The following is a 19,451-nucleotide window of genomic DNA, read 5'->3' as shown; positions in this document are numbered from 1 at the left end:
AGTACCAGCTTCTAGTCTTATTTATTAAATCAATAGTTCTTTGACTTTCAATTTTATTAATTTATCCTTTGATTTTTAGGATCTCTAATTTAGTCTTCATCTGAGGATTTTTAACTTGTTCACTTTCTAATTTTTTAATTTGCATGCCCAATTCATTGACCTCTGCCCTTCTTAATTTCTTAATATATGAACTCAACGATATAAATTTCCCCCTGAGTACTACTTTGGGTGCATCCCATAGGTTTTGAAATGATGTCTCATCATTGTCATTTTCTTCAATGAAGTTGTTAATTGTTTCTACAATTTGTTATTTAACTAACCAGTTTTGGAGAATCATATTGTTTAATTTCCAGTTAATTTTTTTTATTTACCTCTCCATGTTCCCTTACTAATTATTAATTACATTGCAATCTGAGAAAGTTGTATTTATAATTTCTGCTCTTTTGCACTTGTTTGCAATGTTCTTATGTCCTAATACATGGTCAATTTTTGTGACTGTACCATGTGCTGCAGAAAAGAAGGTATATTCCTTTTTGTCCCTATTTATTTTTCTCCACATATCTACTTGCTCTAATTTTTCTAAGATTTCATTCACTTCTCTTACCTCTTTCTTTTTTATTTTTTGGTTTGATTTATCTAGTTCAGATAGAGGAAGATTTAGGTCTCCTACTAGTATAGTTTTTCTATCTATTTCATCCTTGAGATCCTCTAGTTTCTCCTTTAGAAATTTGGATGCTATACCATTTGGTGCATACATGTTGAGTACAGATATTTCCTCATTGTCAATACTGCCTTTTATCAGAATGTAATTACCTTCCCTATCTCTTTTAACTAGATCTATTTATACTTTGGCTTTGTCACATATCATGATTGTGATTCCTGCCTTCTTTTTATCAGTTGATGCCCAATAGATTTGGCTCCACCCTCTTACTTTCACCCTATGGGTATCTACCTTCCTCATGTGTGTTTCTTGTAGACAGCATATGGTAGGGTTTGGGATTCTAATCCACTCTGCTATTCCCTTCCGTTTTATGGGTGAGTTCATTCCATTCACATTCAGAGTTATTATTACTAGCTGTGTATTTCCCAGCATTTTGATTTCTACTCCTGGTCCTGCCTTTTCTTCTTTCACTATTTCCTTCTACACCAATGTTTGTTCTTAATCAGTCCCCCTACTTCCCACTTTTATTTTACTTCCCTTTCTACCCCCATCCCTTCTTATTCCCCCCATATTTTCCCCTGTAGTCTTTCTAAAATTACCACCTCGCCCCTCCCTCTCTTGTACTGCTTCCCTCCCCACCAGTCTGTTTGTTACCCTTCTACTCCCCTATAGGGTGCAAATCTATTCTCTGCCCCAATGGATTGTATTGTTCTTCCCTCTTTGGGTAAATTTCAAAGCACTTAAGAGTTGAGTATTTCCTATCTCTGACCTCTTTACCCTTCCAGTGTATTGAAGAACCCCCCTCCCACTACGAGTTTCTTTGTGACATATAAATTTCCCCAATTTGTTTCTTTTCCCATTTCTTTTAATATTAACCTTTTTTTTTGCTCTCGTTATATATGTATATGTATATATATATGTATATATATATATATATACACATACACATGGGCATGTATTTATGCATGCATATGTCTATATACCTATTTATGTCTTATTCTTTCATCCTATACAGTTTTTCACTATTTCCTCTAAGTGTACTACTTTTAACTGCCTAGGTAATAACAACAGTTTTTAAGAGTTACTAATGACCTCTTTTCTTATAGGGATACATATCATTTTAACTTATTGAGTCTCTTAAAAAAATGTGCTTGTGTGTGTGTGTGTGTTGTTTTGTTTTGTTTTTCTTTTGTCCCTCTTTTTTAATTACCTTTTGGTAATTCTCTTGAGTTCTGTGCTTGGACATCAGATTTTCTGTTCAGGTCTAGTCTTTTCTTTATGAATTCTTGGAATTCTTCTATTTTGTTGAATGACCATACTTTCCCCTATAAGAATATAGTCAGTTTTGCTGGGTAGTTGATTCTTGGTTGTAGACCTAGTTCCCTTGCTTTCCAGAATATCATATTCCATGCCTTTCAGTCCTTCAGTGTGGCTGCAGCCAGATTCTGAGTTATCCTCACTGTGGTTCCGTGGTATCTGAATTACTTCTTCTTGGCAGCTTGTAATATCTTTTCTTTGGTCCGATAGTTCTTGAATTTGGCTATAACATTCCTGGGTGTTGTCAGTTGGGAATTAAGTATAGGAGGTGATCTGTAGATTCTTTCAATATCCACTTTTCCCTCTTGTTCTAGAATATTGGGGCAGTTTTCTTGAATAATTTCCTGTAGTATGATGTCCAGGATTTTTCTTTTTGTCATGGTCTTCTGGTAGACCAATGATTCTTAAATTGTCTCTCCTTGAACAATTTTCTAAATCCTCTGCTTTGTTAATGAGATGCTTCATATTTTCCTCAATTTTTTCATTCTTTTGGTTTTGTTTTATAGTGTCCTGCTGCCTTGTGAAGTCACTTAATTCCAGTTGTTGTATTCTGGTTCTTAAAGACTGGATTTCATCCCTGGCTTTTTGGTCATTCATTTCCTTCTGGTCTGATTTTCTTTGGAGGTCATCTTTCATCCTCTTTACCTTGTCTTTCATCTCCTTTTTCTCATCCTTCATCTTCTTCAACTCATCTTTCATCTCCTTTGCCTCATTTTCCAGCTGGTTGATTTTGGCTTTCAAGACACCATTTTCTGTTTCCAGATGACTTATCATCTTGCTGTTAAAGTTGTTTTCAGGCTCTCTTAATTGTGTTTTGAATTGCATTTTGAGTTCTTCCAAAGCCTGTATCCAATTCATTGGGATTTCTGTTTTTTCCTTTGCTGATTTCTCCCCTTCTGTTTCATTTGCTCTTTGCTTGTTACCTGTACAAATGCTGTCTATTGTCATTTCTTTCTTCTTTTTCTGTTGTTTGCTCATATTTACCCCTTCTTTGCTCCCCATATTTGTCTGTGCTCTTGCTCCTCTCTTTTTTTTTTGTTTTGGGGCTTTCTGTCAGTCTCCCCTCTTGGAACTTTGCCAGATCTCTCAGTATAGTCTCTGGAGGAGGAATGTTGGCTTCCCTGTCCTCTGGAGGCTTTTGATCATATTAAGTTCAGCTAGGTTGGGCTGTATGTGCTCTGAGGCCAAAAACTCCTGGAACACTGGAGCCAAATGGAAGGTCTCAGCCACCCAGGCTCTCTCCAGTTCTCTTCAGCTGCTTCCCCGCTGCCTGCGTTCCACATTCTGAGCCTGGTGTAGCCCTGTCTGCAAGGTACACCCTCTAGACCAGTGCCTTTGCCCGCCCAGAGGTTCCTGTCCTTGTGAGAAATCCTGTACTCTGGGGGGGAGGTGTCCTGGCCTCCCTGAGCTCTGAGGACTCCTGATGAGATTAGGTTCAACTGGATTGGTCTGGATGTGCCCCGAGGCAAAAACCTCTGGTGAGACTGGAGCCAAATGGAAGGACCCAGCCACCGGGGCTGCCAGATCTCTCTGGCTGCTTCTCTGCCACCTGTGTTGGTTGCTCTGAGCCTGGCACAGCCCTGCTCACAAGGTACACCCTCCAGACCAGCACCTTTGACTGCCCAGAGGTTCCCGCTGCCACTGGAGTCTTAGCACTCTAGGTGGGGGAGGGGAAGGGGCCCTGAGACCTTCCTTCTGCCTTCCCCTTAGACCTGAGTATTCTCAAATTCTGGCTTTTGGGGGGGTACCTTTTTAATTGAATCCAGCAGGAGGGTTCCCCAGCTCTGTCCTGTTGTTAAGTTTAAATTTTAGTCCCCTAGGGGCATTCAGTTTGTGATCTATAAGGAAGGATTTTCAGAGGTCTGAACTTTTGCTGCTTCTAAGCCGCCATCTTGACTCCACCCCCCTGTTGTGGTTCTTCTTGTGTCCAACTCATTAAGAACTCATTTGAATTCTTAGATAAAACATAAGAACCAGTTTTCTTGGCAAAAATACTGGAGTAACCACTCCAGTTCTTTTTTTAGTGGATTAAGGCAAACAAGTGACAAGCCCTGGGTCATATAGCTAGTAGCTCTCTGAGGACAAATTTCAACTCAGAACTTCCTGATTTCAGGTCCAGCTCTCAATCCATTGAGTCACCTCAGTGCCTCCAGAACAAACATCTAATAGACCACTGCAGAAAAGGGAATTTCAATAGGGGTTGGAGGAAAAGGGAACTTTAGGGAAAGGCGAAGTAGTGTGGAGAAGCACCATTAGGACAGCTGGGATTGAATGGAAGGACAAAGAAAGTATTAAAAAATGAAGGGAGCTCAGAGATCAAGGATAAATTTTATCTTCTTAAGATTTTGTTTGGGGTCCGCCCTGCCTAATACAGTGTGACAGGTGCTAAGCCCATATTCATGGAGGATACTATTGATGATGTAAGTGAAGGCTAGAAATACTTCATATGTAGATGAGATACATGTTAGAACATGAGAATACCCTCACATATACCCATATTTACCAATATACCCATATACATATACATCTAAACAAATGCATATATGTGTGTATATATGCATATATAAATATTTTATAGATATACACACAGAGAAAGACACATGCATGTTCCGTTTCAGAAATGCAATAGGCATATATATATATAAAAATATATATATATATGTTTGTAATGGAGGTAATCAGCCAGAGCACACATATTACCAGGCATGACCCTAGACTCATGCTCAGTTCCCACATTGGAACTGTTCCAGTCGGCCACGTCAGAGGGCTACCCTGATTATGCCCCTTATACACTGTTAGCCTAAAACAATAATATTAAAATTAGAGGAGGTAAGATGAAATCGGGCAGCCTGTGTGACCTAGTCTGGCTTTATAAACTCAAGTCACCAGATGCTGGAGCACCATAAGTCTTGCCATTTGTAAAATTAACTAGGACAAGGGAAGTGGGGCAGGAGATCATATGTCTCGCCTTGCTCATTCTGGACAATATTTTGGCAGTAGTCTTGTTATGTTATCAAGTGACTTCAGTTCATAAAGGTTTTCTTTTACAAATGCACGTCCAAAGTGAGTCTAATGTCTACTAAAAAACATCAGGCAGTCAGAGTCTGAGCTCAATAACAAGTATGGGGATGAGATACTTTAGGAAAAAAAAACAAATGGAAACTTAACAGTTAAGTACAACTATAAAACTTTGCCATTTCCAGGCCTCTGCCTGTCCCTTTCTTGAAAATGTTCTCAATCCCAAAGAATAATGTGGGAAAATTGGTTTCCTGCTCTGTAGCTGTCTCCAGACAAGAAGTAAAAAGAAGAGAGGGCGAGAAGGGAGTAAGCATTTATATAGAATTAGTATATGCCAGACATTGTGATAAGTGCTTTATAAATATTATCTCACTTTGATCTTCACAACAACTCTGCAAGATAAGTATTATTATCCCCATTTTACAGTTGAGAAAACTGAGGCAAAAAGCGGGAAAGAAACTTGGTGTCTAAGGTCATATTTGAATTCAAATCTTCCCAACTCTAGGTCTAGTGCTCTATCCATTGTGCTCCTAGATGTCCATAACAACAGAATTGCCCCCCTCTTTTATTTTGTCCATTCAGGAGACCACATTCAAACTTAAAGATGGCAGCAGGGGATCTCTCTCTGTTCTCTTTTCTCTAGTATCACTCCCCACTCACACCCAGGTTGATCTTCTTCCTTCTCTTATGCTAGCATTAGAGGAAGACACTCATCAGCTGCTTCTCTGCCCCACTCTCTCAGAATCGCAGTAATCTGCTCTGACTTCTCTCACTTAGATCTGTAGCCATTATCTCTATGGTCCCTCCCATTCCCTCAAACATTTCCCTCTTTTATCAAAGAGGGAGGAATTAATGGATCCCAGGGACACTCATGTTTAAGGAAGTCATCAATGGGATAATAGAAATAACTGGAACAGGAGAAATGGGATCTGAGTGCTGCAAAATACAACATTGTTAATTACTAGTTATGTGACTTTGGATCAATGACTTACTATTTCTGGTGTTCAAATTCATCATCTGTAAAATTAACTCTATGGTTCTTTTAGCTCCAAGACTGTGTAAGTCTTCACTTTTTTGCAGTTTCCTCTCTGTTGTTGCAACCCGAGAAGTATCTAGAAGTCATGCCCTTGACTAAAGCACAGTTGAAGGAAGAAAGGAGCCAAATAGACGAGTGAATCTGCAAGTGGGTAGGTGAGTACCAGCCTGTGTTGGTAGGTTATTGTCCTTTGTATAAAAGTGATGCCTTTTGATTCTTACATAAATTGCGTTTTAATATCTCAGAATTGACCAAAGTCATCAGAGTCCTGCAAGTCCAGTGGCAAGACAAAAGTCAAGATGACTGATGATGGCTTAGGATGCAGAGGATGACCTTGGCTTCTTTGATGTCTAACCAAGCTCTAAACACTCCACAATTCCTGCTTCAGCCTCCTTCAGGGACATTGGACCAAATTGTTCTAGTCTGTCCATTCCTCTGGGGAAAGTCTTCACACGCCTGGGGTAGATGCTCCTAGTTCACCAATGGCTTTGAGATCTGTTGGTTACCCTCAACCTGGTTTAGCCCCCTTGCTGAGACAGTTTACCAAGGTGAGGTTGCTGTACTTTTTACAGTTTCTTGGAGCCACAGGTATGAGCTGGATGGCAGGTGAACAACAAAAGAGGCAAGCAGCCCTGAAAAGGGCTCAGCTAGCCCTCAGACCAGATATACTAGTCTTCCCTAAACACCCCATACTCCCAATTCATGTGTGTATACATGTGTGTTGATATGTAGGTATTAAGACTGATACAGTGACTGTGAATGAGGCAAAGAAATAAAAGAACTATGTCAGAAAATGAAGAAAAATAATGACTATGAATCTTTAATTTAGTCTGGTCTGTAGACATAAAGTAAAGTAATTATGAAATTAAATTAAGAATTGTAATGATGTTCAATAATACTGGCAACTTTCTTCCCTTCCTTTCCCATATACCTCCCCTTTGTTCCTTACCCTTTTCATTAATATTAGAGAAAGAGAATACTTTGTTTTTAGTAATGATTGCCTTCATTTTATTTTATTTTATTCTTCTTTTGGACTAGACTTATGATTTCTTTGGTTAGAAGGAATATGGTAGAGAAATCCCCACCACCGATGCAGACTGACATCTGCTCTACAACTGAGTCATAGAAGTTAAGTGACTTGCTCAGAGTTATACAGACAGCTTGTGTCAAAGGCCAATTTAAAGCCAAGCTCTCCTGTCCCGAAAGACCAGTTCTCTATCTTCAATATCCCTGTCTCTCTCTAATAAATTCCCTCAATTCAATTCTTGTCTTCTTTTTGCTAATATAGAACTGGATATAGTCTATAGAAATCTGGGGTTTGGTCAGTAAAAGATATGGATATTTCCCATATGTCTTCTCTGAGTTTTAATACAGTTACTATTATTTGGAATTCACTAGTCTCTTTTATTCTCCTTTATTTATTCCACTTGGAATTGAAACTTGATGACAACAGTTTGCCAACATCCAAATTTAAACCCACCCAAATATTGGTTTGAGGTTTGCAAAAAGTTACTACCTCATATAAAAATATGACAAGATAGCTCCTCATATTCTCTCTACTATTTTAGGAATTAGAAGGAGAAATCTAGTATTTTGGCAATAATTTTAATATTTTAATTAAAATGCATCTGAGAAGGGAAACTAAGTATCTGTCGATAGAGGTCTGGAGTCAGGAGGACTGGCCTCAGACACTTCTTAATCCATGTGACCCTAGGCAAGTCACTTAACCCTATTGGCTTAGTCTTTGCCATTCTCTCTTTGAGATGTTACTAGACCAGAAGGTAAAGAGTTTTTAAAAATCCATTTGATAGGGGCAGTATGACAAAGAGGATAAGATGCTAGCTTTGGATTCAGGAAGGCCTAGATACTTATTAGTGTGATCAATCAATAGCCAGACACATCCTCTCAAAGCCTCAGCTTCCTCATTTCAAAAAATGGACATAGGCTCTTCCTTCTTGAATTATTGTGAGGTTCAAGCACTTTGCAGATTCTCCAGTGCCTTGTCAATGTTATAATCAACACAACCAGAAGGCCAAAGGGGCCTAGAAAGTGCTTCAGCCAGCAATTTCAAGGCAGTGGCTTTATGATTCTGGATAAAAAGAAAAAAGCTCAACCAATTATGCAAGTATGGCTTCTATTCAACATCAAACACCTGCACATGGCTAAATGTTTGCAGTTAGTGACATTTTTACTCTTTGTGCAGATGTTTGATGGTTATCTAGACAGAGTCTTTGTGGCACAGTAGAAGAGACTGAACTAACTTTGATAATAACTGACATTTATATGACACCGTAAAGCCTTCAAAGTAGTTGGGCTTCCCAACTACCTTTTGGGTTGGTATTCTATATTTTATTACCTCCATTTTACAAGTAAGGAAAATGAGAATCAAGGACATTTGGCAATTTACTTGGGGTCCCTTGGCTGATATGTATCAGAGGCAGAAGTAAAATATAGTTCTTCTAGACTACTGAGTCCAGAATCATGGCCATTTTGACAGATTGCCCCTAAATTGGGAAATCTAGGTTCTAGTCCTAGTTCCTCGAATAGTTCAGGGAAGTCCCTCAATCTCTTGATGGCCCTGTTTTTTCAGGTCTAGCCTCACTGGTCTTCATCAAGATGAACTTTGCCCTCTCCTCATTTCAACCTGGGCTGCATGCCTTGGCACTTCCCTGACTTCTCTACCGTACCTCAGGAAGTTTGTCACTGGGAAAACTTCTTCATTAACATCCTGCAAGATTTCATTAGCTGGGGGCAGCTGGGTAGCTCAGTGGATTGAGAGCCAGTCCTAGAGACGGGAGGTCCTAGGTTCAAATCTGGCCTCAGACACTTCCTAGCTGTGTGACCCTGGGCAAGTCACTTGACCCCCATTGCCTAGCCCTTACCACTCTTCTGCCTTGGAGCCAATACACAGTATTGACTCCAAGACAGAAGGTAAGGGTTTAAAAAAAAAAAAAAGATTTCATTAGCCTTGATACTCATATCTCATTATTATCCTCTGATTGGAGGGTAGAGTCATGAATTCTAAAACCTCCATTTCATTTTAGGACATCTCATTTCTCACTTGGTTGCACTGATCTGGGGCTACTCTAACTTTACCATGTCCTCAAGGGTACCTTCCCACAGGGGTGACTCCCCTTTGGTGTGTTGTCTTATCCCTTTGTAAGTGCCTCAAAGGCAGGGAATATATATGGCTGGAGAGATAGCTAGATCGATCGATAGATAGATAGATGATAGACAGACAGACAGACAGATATTTAAAGGGCTGGGGATATCACAGCCCTTAGCAAAGTGCCTGGCATATAGTAAGCATTTAATAAATGATTATTGACTGAATAAATAAATGACTAGTGATGGAAATTTACTAAAGATTTAAGATCATAAGAAATTCCACTTGTTCTGCTGACATGCAGTCCAGAAGAACTTTGAAAAACATTGCAATGATCAAAAAGTACCATCTGCAAACTAGCTCTGTCTGTAAAGGAAAATACGTGTCTTGTGAATCTTATTCAATTGTGATAAAGAAAAAATAAATTTCAAGCTCCACATGAATGCAAAGCATTAAATTATAGCTTCAAGTCAGAAAAATGTCATTATTACAATCATATAATAATATTTACAAGCATGTAATATTTTTCCTTCTCTTCTTTGTTTTTTTTAAAACACTTTCCATCTTAGAATCATTCTTGTATATTGGTTCTAAGGCAGAAGAGCAATAAGAGCTAGGTGATGTGGGTTAAATGACTTGCCCAGGGTCACACAGCTAAGAAGTGGCAGAGATCTGATTTGAACCCAGGACCTTCTGTCTCCAAGGCCTGTGTCTCTAGCCTCTGAGCTACCTATATGCCTCCTTCTTTCTCTTCTCTATGTAAAACAGATCTTAAGAAGCACAGAAACTCCCTAAGAATGAGGGTGTTAGAGAGCACAGGGACAGATTATGGATCATTTCTCATTTTTAAAAAGCTGCCTTCCCACAGAGCTAGCCTTGGATTTAGCAATTAAACTTTTACATTTAAAGGGCTCCACATGTATGCCTTTTAAAAGGCAGCATGATATATAATAGAGTTGAACTAGGAGTCATTAAGAACTGGGTTCAAATCCTATCTTTTATTCATGCTGGCTGTATGACCATGGGCAAGGTTCTTAGCCTCTCAGTACTGTAGGTAATTCTCTTAGCCTTTAAATTGCAGAGAAAGAGCTGACATGAATTAGTAGAGAAAATTTCCTTACCCAAGAGATCCTTCCCAATACAATCAAATGGCAGGTTCAGTCTCTATGAGATGCCTGATGTGTATTAGGTAATTGACTTAAGGGTTATGGTGATTGAGAAATCAGATCTGCCACCCTCTTCCCTTTTCTACCCCCTCCCTTTCCTCCTCCCTTTTCCCTCCCCCATCAATTGGTTTCTTCAGTTGGTGACACTGGAAGACAACTCTGAGTGAGTTTCCTGATAAATCTAATAGATAACTCTCTCTTTGGATAGTTTAAAGAAGGAGGTTTATTTAGGAAAGGGGGAAAGACAGGGAAGTTGGATGGGATAAAGGATTTAGGGTTTCCCTGATCTTAAAATACTCCTAAAATGAAGAAGAGTAGAATAGAGTCTTGAGGGATATGTCTAACAGGTTGAGGATGTTTTAGTCACTTTTGTCCAGTAGGGAGAAATCAGTAAGAGAAGGATCTTCTCAGTCTTTACTCCTTCCTGTCTCAAGAGCAAGAGACCACTTCTCCCAGTTTGGCTGATCCTTTCAACAGTCCCCCCTTCCCTCACCATTCCATTCCAGAATGCTTCTTGATTGACAGCATCTGCAAATCTTACTCCTTTCACTCCATTGCAGGTTTTCTCCAACTTTCTCATTCACAGATGCATCATATTTTTTTAACCTGTTATACTTTGGTGTAGTAGAAACATTTCTGATTTTTACATTACAAAACATGAGTTCAAATAAAAGCTCATTTACTCATTACTCCATCCCTCATCCCTTACGTTTATCAGGGAAACTATATTGACTACTGATTCTTTCTCTCACACTTGTGGAGTTAACCATTTTCCCAGTTGCCTTAAATCTAGATCCTAAGCTGCCTTCCCTTGTCTGTGTTAGAGATACCATAGAACAATAGCTTTGGGTGAGCGAGCTTGTTAAGGATTTGACTATAGGCTAAAGACTGAGAATTTTCCCAAGGGAGCTTTAATAATTTATTGTGTGCCTCAAAAAAAACTATCTAGGCAATATCTTAGCAAGTCAATTGACCTTTCTAAGCTTTAGTCTTTTCAATCTCAAAATGAGAAAAGCAGAATAAATGTGCTTCCCAAGCAGCCCCAAATCTATAATCTTGTGATCCTCTTTTTGCAATGACAGTAGGGAATGGTGGGAAAAGAGGAGAATTTTCTTTTTTTTTTATTTTTTTTAAACCCTTACCTTCCGTCTTGGAGTCAATACTGTATATTGACTCCAAGGCAGAAGAGTGGTAAGGGCTAGGCAATGGGGGTCAAGTGACTTGCCCAGGGTCACACAGCAAAAGAGGAGAATTTTCAAATAATTATATTATACAACAGTTAGGTAATCTAAAAACATTAATTTAACAACTGCTACTCTTGGGGATAAAGTTTCCATGATTTCTTTGACCTTTGTTGTTGTTCAATCATTTTTCAATCATGTCTGATTCTTTATGACCCCATTTGGGGCTTTCTTGGCAAAGAGAATAGAATGCTTTGCCACTTCCTTCTCCAGCTCATTTTACAAATGAGGAATTGGAGGAAAAGAGGGTTCAATGGCTTTCCCAGGATCACATAGATAGGAAGTATCTGAGATGAGATTTGAACTCAGGAAGATGACTCTAGACTAGGGACTGTACCACCTAGATGCCCTTCTTTGGCATAGGCAACTCCTAGCTAAAAAAACTTCGTCTATCAATTTAGGTCAGCAACTTGGGAATCTAGAAAGTTCCCTAAAGTACTGAGAAAATTTAATGACTTTCCCAGTCCCAGGCAGGGAGTCTGTGTTGGAGGTAAGTTTTGTACCCAGCTTCTGAGGGGTACAAAGCTCTCTATCCAACACATTGCCTCTATTGGTTGGTACTCATCATGTGTGTTTCTTCCAAATGACAAGTAAGTTGCTCTCCAAAAAATGAATCCAAAAAACATAAAGAAATTATTGTTAAAGGCTAAGATGGATCCCAAGCTCTATGTAAAGGAACTCTATCAGAGTAGAGTTAGTGGAATCAGTTTCGCCGTGTGTATAAATTCAAAGTGAAACGCCATGATACTTGCTCATCTGGCTGAACATGAGCAACTAGAATATCGTACAACTTAAGTCTTTTTTTTTTTAATTTTAATATTATTTTATTTGGTCGTTTTCATACATTATTCACTGGAAACAAAGATCGTTTTCTTTTCCTCCCCTCCCCTCCTCCCCCCCCCCCCCCCCCCCCCCGCCTTTCCCTCTCAACTTAACTCTTAAATATCTTTTTAGTTGTGGATTAAGTAGAGAAATTTAATAAAGGACTTGACATTGTCCTTCAAACTAATTCAGCATGTACTTTGATGATCAGTTGCTATGATGTGAACTCAGACATGGGAAAGGAAGACTAAAAGCTACCATCAAAAATATACTCTTGGAATAAAAAAAGAAATTAAAGAAGCCAAAGTTTTTGTAGAATATTCTGAATTCCTGCACCTGAATATTTGACAGTGAATTGAGAGCCAGACAGGAAGTCCTGGGTTCAAATCTGACCTCAGACACTTCCTAGCTTTCACTTAACTTCCATTGTCTAACCCTTCCCATTCTTCTGTCTTGGATGGAACCAATATTAATTTTAAGACAAAAGGTAAGGGCTTAAAATGGAAAGACAGTGAGAGGGTTCCTGTTAGTATCCTAGCTAGGTGCTGGCAGTGGATGACCTAAATATGACTGCTCAACCTTTTTCTCTTCACCAACATGGGTAATTGGACATGAGCTCTACATTCTCAGTGTGAGAAGGTGAAAGCTTTAGGAAATGTCATGAAATGTGTAAGGAAAGGGAGCAGAGAAAGAAAGTAGTTTGGAAACAAAGGAAGGAAAAAATGAAATTGGGAAAGAAGAGGGGGAGGCAAGAATAGGGAGTAAAAATAGAATCAGATTAAATTAGGGTTTATCTGTTATTAATGGAACTATGAATTGGCTCAAATATTCTGAAAAGCAGCTTGGAACTATATCCTCAAATCACTAAACCATGCATATTCTTTGACCTTCTAGCATTACACCTTCTAGGCATATATCTAATAGAGATCAAAAATAGAGGTAAGTTCCTATAAAGTACAAATGTATTCATGGCAGCACTCTTTACTGTAGCAAAGGACTAGGAACTAAAGAAGGTAGTGGATATCATTTGGGGGACCACTAAACAAATTATGGTATATGAATGTAATATTCATGTTCCATAAGACATAATTAAAAAAACGAATTCAGAGAAATCTAGAAAGTTGTTTGTGAACGGTTAATGCAGAACCAAGAGAGCACTTATACAAAGACTGGCATAGTAATGGAAAACAACATTTGACCCATCAGGACTCCAGTAGACTACTGAGAAAGCAAGCTTCACACCCATTGACAAAGTCAAGAATGAGACATAACATTTCCCAACACAATCAACATGTGGAGTTGGTTTGCTTAATTATACTTATTTATTCAAAAAGAAAAATTATATTTGCAAGGAGGGTGGAATGGGGAAGAAATTGAAAGATTGATAGAGATTTTTTTAAGCATGAAGAACATCAATGAAACATTAAAAAACATACAAGAATGTCAGAGAACTCAAAACTACTCAATAATATGCAGGCTAAGACTGAACTTCAAAGAGGGTAAAAGGAGGTTGTTTTCTTGTTTTTGTGGGATATTTTTATTTTTTAAGATTATTTATTTCATTATAAGGAAATATAAGTTCACCAGGGGACCCAGGCAAGCAAGCAGGGCAATGTGGATACTACCATGTTAAATGTAATATAACATTTAAAAAAAGAAAATCTACATGGAAGAGAAATAAAATGTAACCTGCCATATTAAATTTAATATATACTTTAAAAAGAAATCTATAGGAAATAGAGATTCATGTAGTAATCATTCATTTCACATTCAGTTTTCTTTTTTCATTCTTTGGATGTGGCAATGTTCACATATGTTGCTCTTGCGTTCATAACAAACAAAAAAGAAAATCTGGACAAAAATTTGGATTCAGGTCATTTAGAAGTGACCCAAGAAACCTCTGTGTGAGCTGCAAAGTAATTTCTAAAAGGAGTTATTTGAGTCAGTTCCAAGTGGCACTCATGTGACCTCACAAACCTCTGTAGCTCTGTAGATTAGGTGTAATGACAAAATTTCTTTGGTCCTGTCTGGTTGCCCTCTATTCTAGGAAATAGCGTCACTGAATTAACAATAGAGACTGATTTAACACCAGTTGGTGTTATTTAAGCTTTCCTCATAGGTGGCTAATGAACAGCCCACAAATGCTAAGAAAAATATTCCTGAGTATCTATAATTACTTTGCCTTATATAGGTTTACTTTATTTTGTGTCTTACCTCCCCCATCCACACTGCTCCTCTCTACCACTCAATCTCCTCTCCTTTATCCCAGACTGATAATTGAGTGTAGCTTTATGGACAGTTCTCAAAAGACTTTTTTTTAACCAGGAAGGGGAAGTGTGAGGGGGAGTTGGATGAGAAAGGAGAAGGAAGAAAGAAGGGAAGGACAGAATCAAGAGATAAGCAAGTCCAGATCTCCTTAAAATAATCTTTGTTCAGGTCTGTGTCAAAATACAGGGACTAGAAATGACATGAGAAATGTGACCTCGGGAACAACAGATCACAGGAAATGACAAGCTATGAAATTTGAACATAGCATCTGTTACCATATTGAATGGTACTAAGTGTTCAACTTTGGGAAAGGGATCTAACACTGCCAGAGCAAGGCGGCATGAGTTATCTGGGTCAGCTTTAAGATAAAGATAAGAATTTTCCTTTTTTGTCAGAGAACACAGAAGAACTAAGTAATAGGCAGGCTAAGACTGAACTTCAGAGAGGGCAAAAAGAGGGTCATTTTCTTATTTTGTGTGTGTGTGTGGGGTATTTTTTAAGATTACTCTTTAGTATTTCCTTGTAATGAAATAAAGATCTGTACATAAGTAGATTAACAATCATAAAATGAGAAAATGAATGTGAGAGTCTTTGTAAGGGTATGCACAATAGATAAAGATATGTGATTGCTGTCTGTATGGGAAACTCCCTTTACCAACTGAAATCTATCTGTAATAAATAAGTTCTAGAGAGTTGCTTCTGGGACCAAGATTTGCTCAGTGATTTTCCTAATTCTAGAAGTATTATTGGAACTCAGACCTTCAGGAATCCAAATCTCAGCACTTCTCTGTTATTTGATCCTGATTCTATTTTTATTGTTATTTATATTTTCAAGTCTATTTTTATATTTATATTTTCAATATTCTATATGAAATTCTATTTTTATTATTTATATTTACAATATTTATGTTTGCAATATTCTATATACATATTCTAGTTTATTATTATTTATATTTGTAATATTCTATTTTATATTTATATTTGTGACATTTAATATAAAATTCTATATTTTATTATTATTTATATTAGCAACATTTTTATTAGCAACATATTTATTTACCCCATGTTTATTTTTCTGATTAACTAGTGGTGTCCAGTGTTACAGCTGGGAAAACTGAGGCAAATAGAGTTCAGTGATTTCCCCAAGATCATACAGCTATTCAGTGTTTGTTTCTCCCACAATTACTTTATATTTACATATAAAGGAAGTAATTTGATATAGTGGGAAAAGCACTGGTTCTACAGGCACAGGACCAGAGTTCAAAACTTTCCTCTGTCGTTTATTGCTTGTGTGAACTTTGGCAAATCACTTAATCTCTCTGGGCTTCAGTTTCCTCATTCATAAACTGAGAAGAGTTGGACTAAATAAGCTTTATTTTCCTTCAAGCTCACATCCATGATCTTATGATCCCAGAACACCAAGCTCTCTCTTTCTCTTTCTCTATCCCCTCTCTATCTCCTTTTCTTCTTCCTCTTCCTCCTCCTCTTCTTCCTTCTTGTTCTTCTCTCCCTTCTCTTCTAAGATACTTAAAAAGTTCTTTTTGAATTTAATTAAATTCTATACCAATCCATTCCTAATAGGACTTTTGAAAGTTTTCTTCTATTTCAAGCAACTAAAGTTAGACTTGAAGAATTAAGTTAGCAAGAGCTAGACTCTTACAAATGAGAAGTAATGCATGGGTTTGAGTCTAATTCCTTTTTTTCTAGTTATTCTGAGGTCATGGGAGCCTGGAATTGTATCTATTCCTAATACTGAGTTGGCTAGAAAACACTGATATCTGAAAGGCTTATTGGGATTCTCATGAGGATGTGTGGATGATTAACCTCATTCTGGGAAAAACAAATAAGCCCTTTGCCTAGACGAATTCAGGGCTGAACTTCTCCTTTTACTGTAATGGTCTTTTCTCAATATAAATTCTGAGTCCATTCCTCACAACCTTTTCCTAGGTGCCCTTGAGTTGATCCTGCACTTCTAACTCCTTATCTAAGACTAGTAATCATGGTGTCACATAATACACTTCACTTCTGCCTTTCCTTACAATGAGGGCAGGCAAACAACAGCATCGCTCCAGGAACTGGGACAGACAACACTTTCAAAATAGCCAGATGAATCATTCCCTGCTCATATCCTGTAAAACTAGGTTTATTTCCAAAGTTTCAAGTCACAATAACCAGAAAATAAATGTGTACCTAGCTCTGTGACCAACCACCGTGTTAACTATTTGATTGCTAGAGAAAACAGAAAAATCAATGGGTTGTGGAAGAGATGGGAAAGCAAACACCTGAGTTACTCTCACAACCTTTGTCTACACCAAACTAGTGGATAGCGTTGGGAAATATATGGGCAAAAAGTCAGTGTGATGGCTCAGCTGTTAGACTAGACTTTTCTTCTCTACAAAATAGTTGGGTTGTCTTGCTTTTGATAGGGGATAAGCATTTATTAGGCACCCACTATAAGCTGGACACTACTATAAATACTTTTATAAATAGGATCTCATTTTATTCTCACAACAACCATATAAAATAGATGGCATTGTCACTGAGGTTGGTGGTCATTGTCGTTCAGTGGTGGCCAATTCTTCATGACCCAAATGGGATTTTCTTGGCAAAGATACTAGAGTATTTTTGCCATTTCTTTCTTTATCTCATTTTGAAGAAACTGAGGCAAATGGGTTGAGTAGCTTGCCATGGGTCACACAGCTAATGTTCAGTTGTTTCAGTTGTGACTGATTCTTCATGACCCTATATGGGATTTCTTATCAAAGATACTGGAATGGTTTGCCATTTCCTTTTCCAGTGGCTTAAGGCAAACAGATGGTAAGTGACTTGTCTGGGGCTAGTAAGTATTTGAGATCAGATTTTAACTCAGGAATTCCTGACTCCAAGTCCAGTACTCGATTCATTGAGTCAGCTAACTACCTCTAAGAATCTGATACTATGATTTGAACTCAGGACTTCCTGACCCTGGGCCCAGTGTTCTATCTACTGTGCTGCTATTGCTGCCTAGCTGCTAGGATCATAAATAGGGTGCACATAAATAACAATATTCTTGAGTTTTCAACCATTGATACCCTTTCCTAGGTCTGATTAAAAACAATAATAGTAGTATTAATAATAATAGTTAACAGATATACATATATATGTACTATATATATTTACATATATCACTTCAAGGTCTGAGAAAACATTTTACATATTTTACCTATTTTGTAGATGAGGATTAAAAGACATTTTGGATAAAACTTCAGAGATCAGCTACCCCAACCCCCACATTTTACAGATAAAGAAACTGAGGTTCAAGAAATTTAATAACTTACCCAAAGTCACAAGGTTACTAAGTATAAAACGTAGGATTTGAAACCAGATCTTATGACTCCCAAGTGAATCATAAGATTAAATGATTCAACCATGGTCTCACAGCTAGTGTGTGTCAAAAATAGGACTCGAACTTCTCTACTAGTAGCAATGCAATGATCCAGAACTATTCAGAGGGACATATGAGAAAGAATAATGTCCATATCCAGAGGAAGAACTGTGGGAAAAGAAACACAGAAGAAAAACAACTGCTTGATCACATGGATCAATGGGGCTATGACTGGGAAAGTAGACCCTAAACAATCACCCTAGTGCAAATATTGATAATATGGAAATGGGTCTTGATCAATGACACATGTTAAACCCAGTGGAATTGCGTGTTGGCTATGGGAGGGGGTCGGAGGAGGGGAGGGAAAGAATATGAGTCTTGTAACCATGGAAAAATATTGTAAATCTTCTAATTAAATTTTTTAAAAAAAAAATAGGACTCAGACTTAAAAATCTTCTTACCTTTTCTATCTGGCAAGGTCTATCTACTATACTATGCTACCTGTCAGTATTATTTAGGTTTTTTTTTTTTAATTTTGCAAAGTTGAAGAATCACAAGGCCCAAGGAGACCTCAAACCATAATAGGAGAGGTTGAGTAGAACATAATGCATTTTCAAAGTCATTAGCTTAAGCTTCTTGTGTCTCATTTTCCCTTGGTTGTGAAAAATAAGGAGAAATCAATAATGCCCTCTTAGAGAAAAGTAGTAGAGTAGTGGAGTAAGTAGCCAGAGGGCTAACCTTGGAATTTGGAAGGCCCAGGTTCATAGGCTACCTTTGACACTTAACACCACTGAATGTGCAAGTCTTCATCTGTAAAGTCAGGGAGTTAAACTCAATACCCTCTAAAGCTCCTTTCTAGCCCTACATCTATTTAATGAGACTAGAGCACTCTGAGTCTTTTAGAGAACCAAAAATATAACCCAAATAGGATTATTATTCTGCTAAAACAAACAAACAAACTTGGGTCAACAGCTTAAGAGTCAGCTGGGTGGCCCACTAGATAGAGAGCCAGACCTGAAATTAAGAAGATTCGTCTTCCTGAATTCAGATCCAGCTTCAGATGCTCACTAGCTGGGTGACTCTGGGCAAGTCACTTAATTAACCCCATTTGTCTCATCTATAAAATGATCTAGAGAAGGAAATGGTAAATGACTCCAGTGTTTCTGCCAAGAAAATCCCAAAGGGGGTCATGAAAAGTCAGACACTCATGACTGAAAAACAACAGAACAAAACAACAACAAAAGAGCTTTAAAGGCAGATTAGGTAGACTAGGGATAAATCTGTCTTGTTGGGGGGGAAAAATCTCCCACTCCTTGAGCAGCTCATGGTAAGTAAAAATGATTCTAGTCCTGGTCCCTGAGCTCATTGGCTGGGATCTGACTTAATTTCTTATGTTCACTTTGTGTTATAGGTGAATTCCACAGCATTAAATTTGATATGTCTGCATGCTAT

Source organism: Monodelphis domestica, chromosome 3 (genome assembly GCF_027887165.1).
Source record: "Monodelphis domestica isolate mMonDom1 chromosome 3, mMonDom1.pri, whole genome shotgun sequence".
NCBI lineage: Eukaryota > Metazoa > Chordata > Mammalia > Didelphimorphia > Didelphidae > Monodelphis > Monodelphis domestica.
This window is presented reverse-complemented; position numbering follows the sequence as displayed.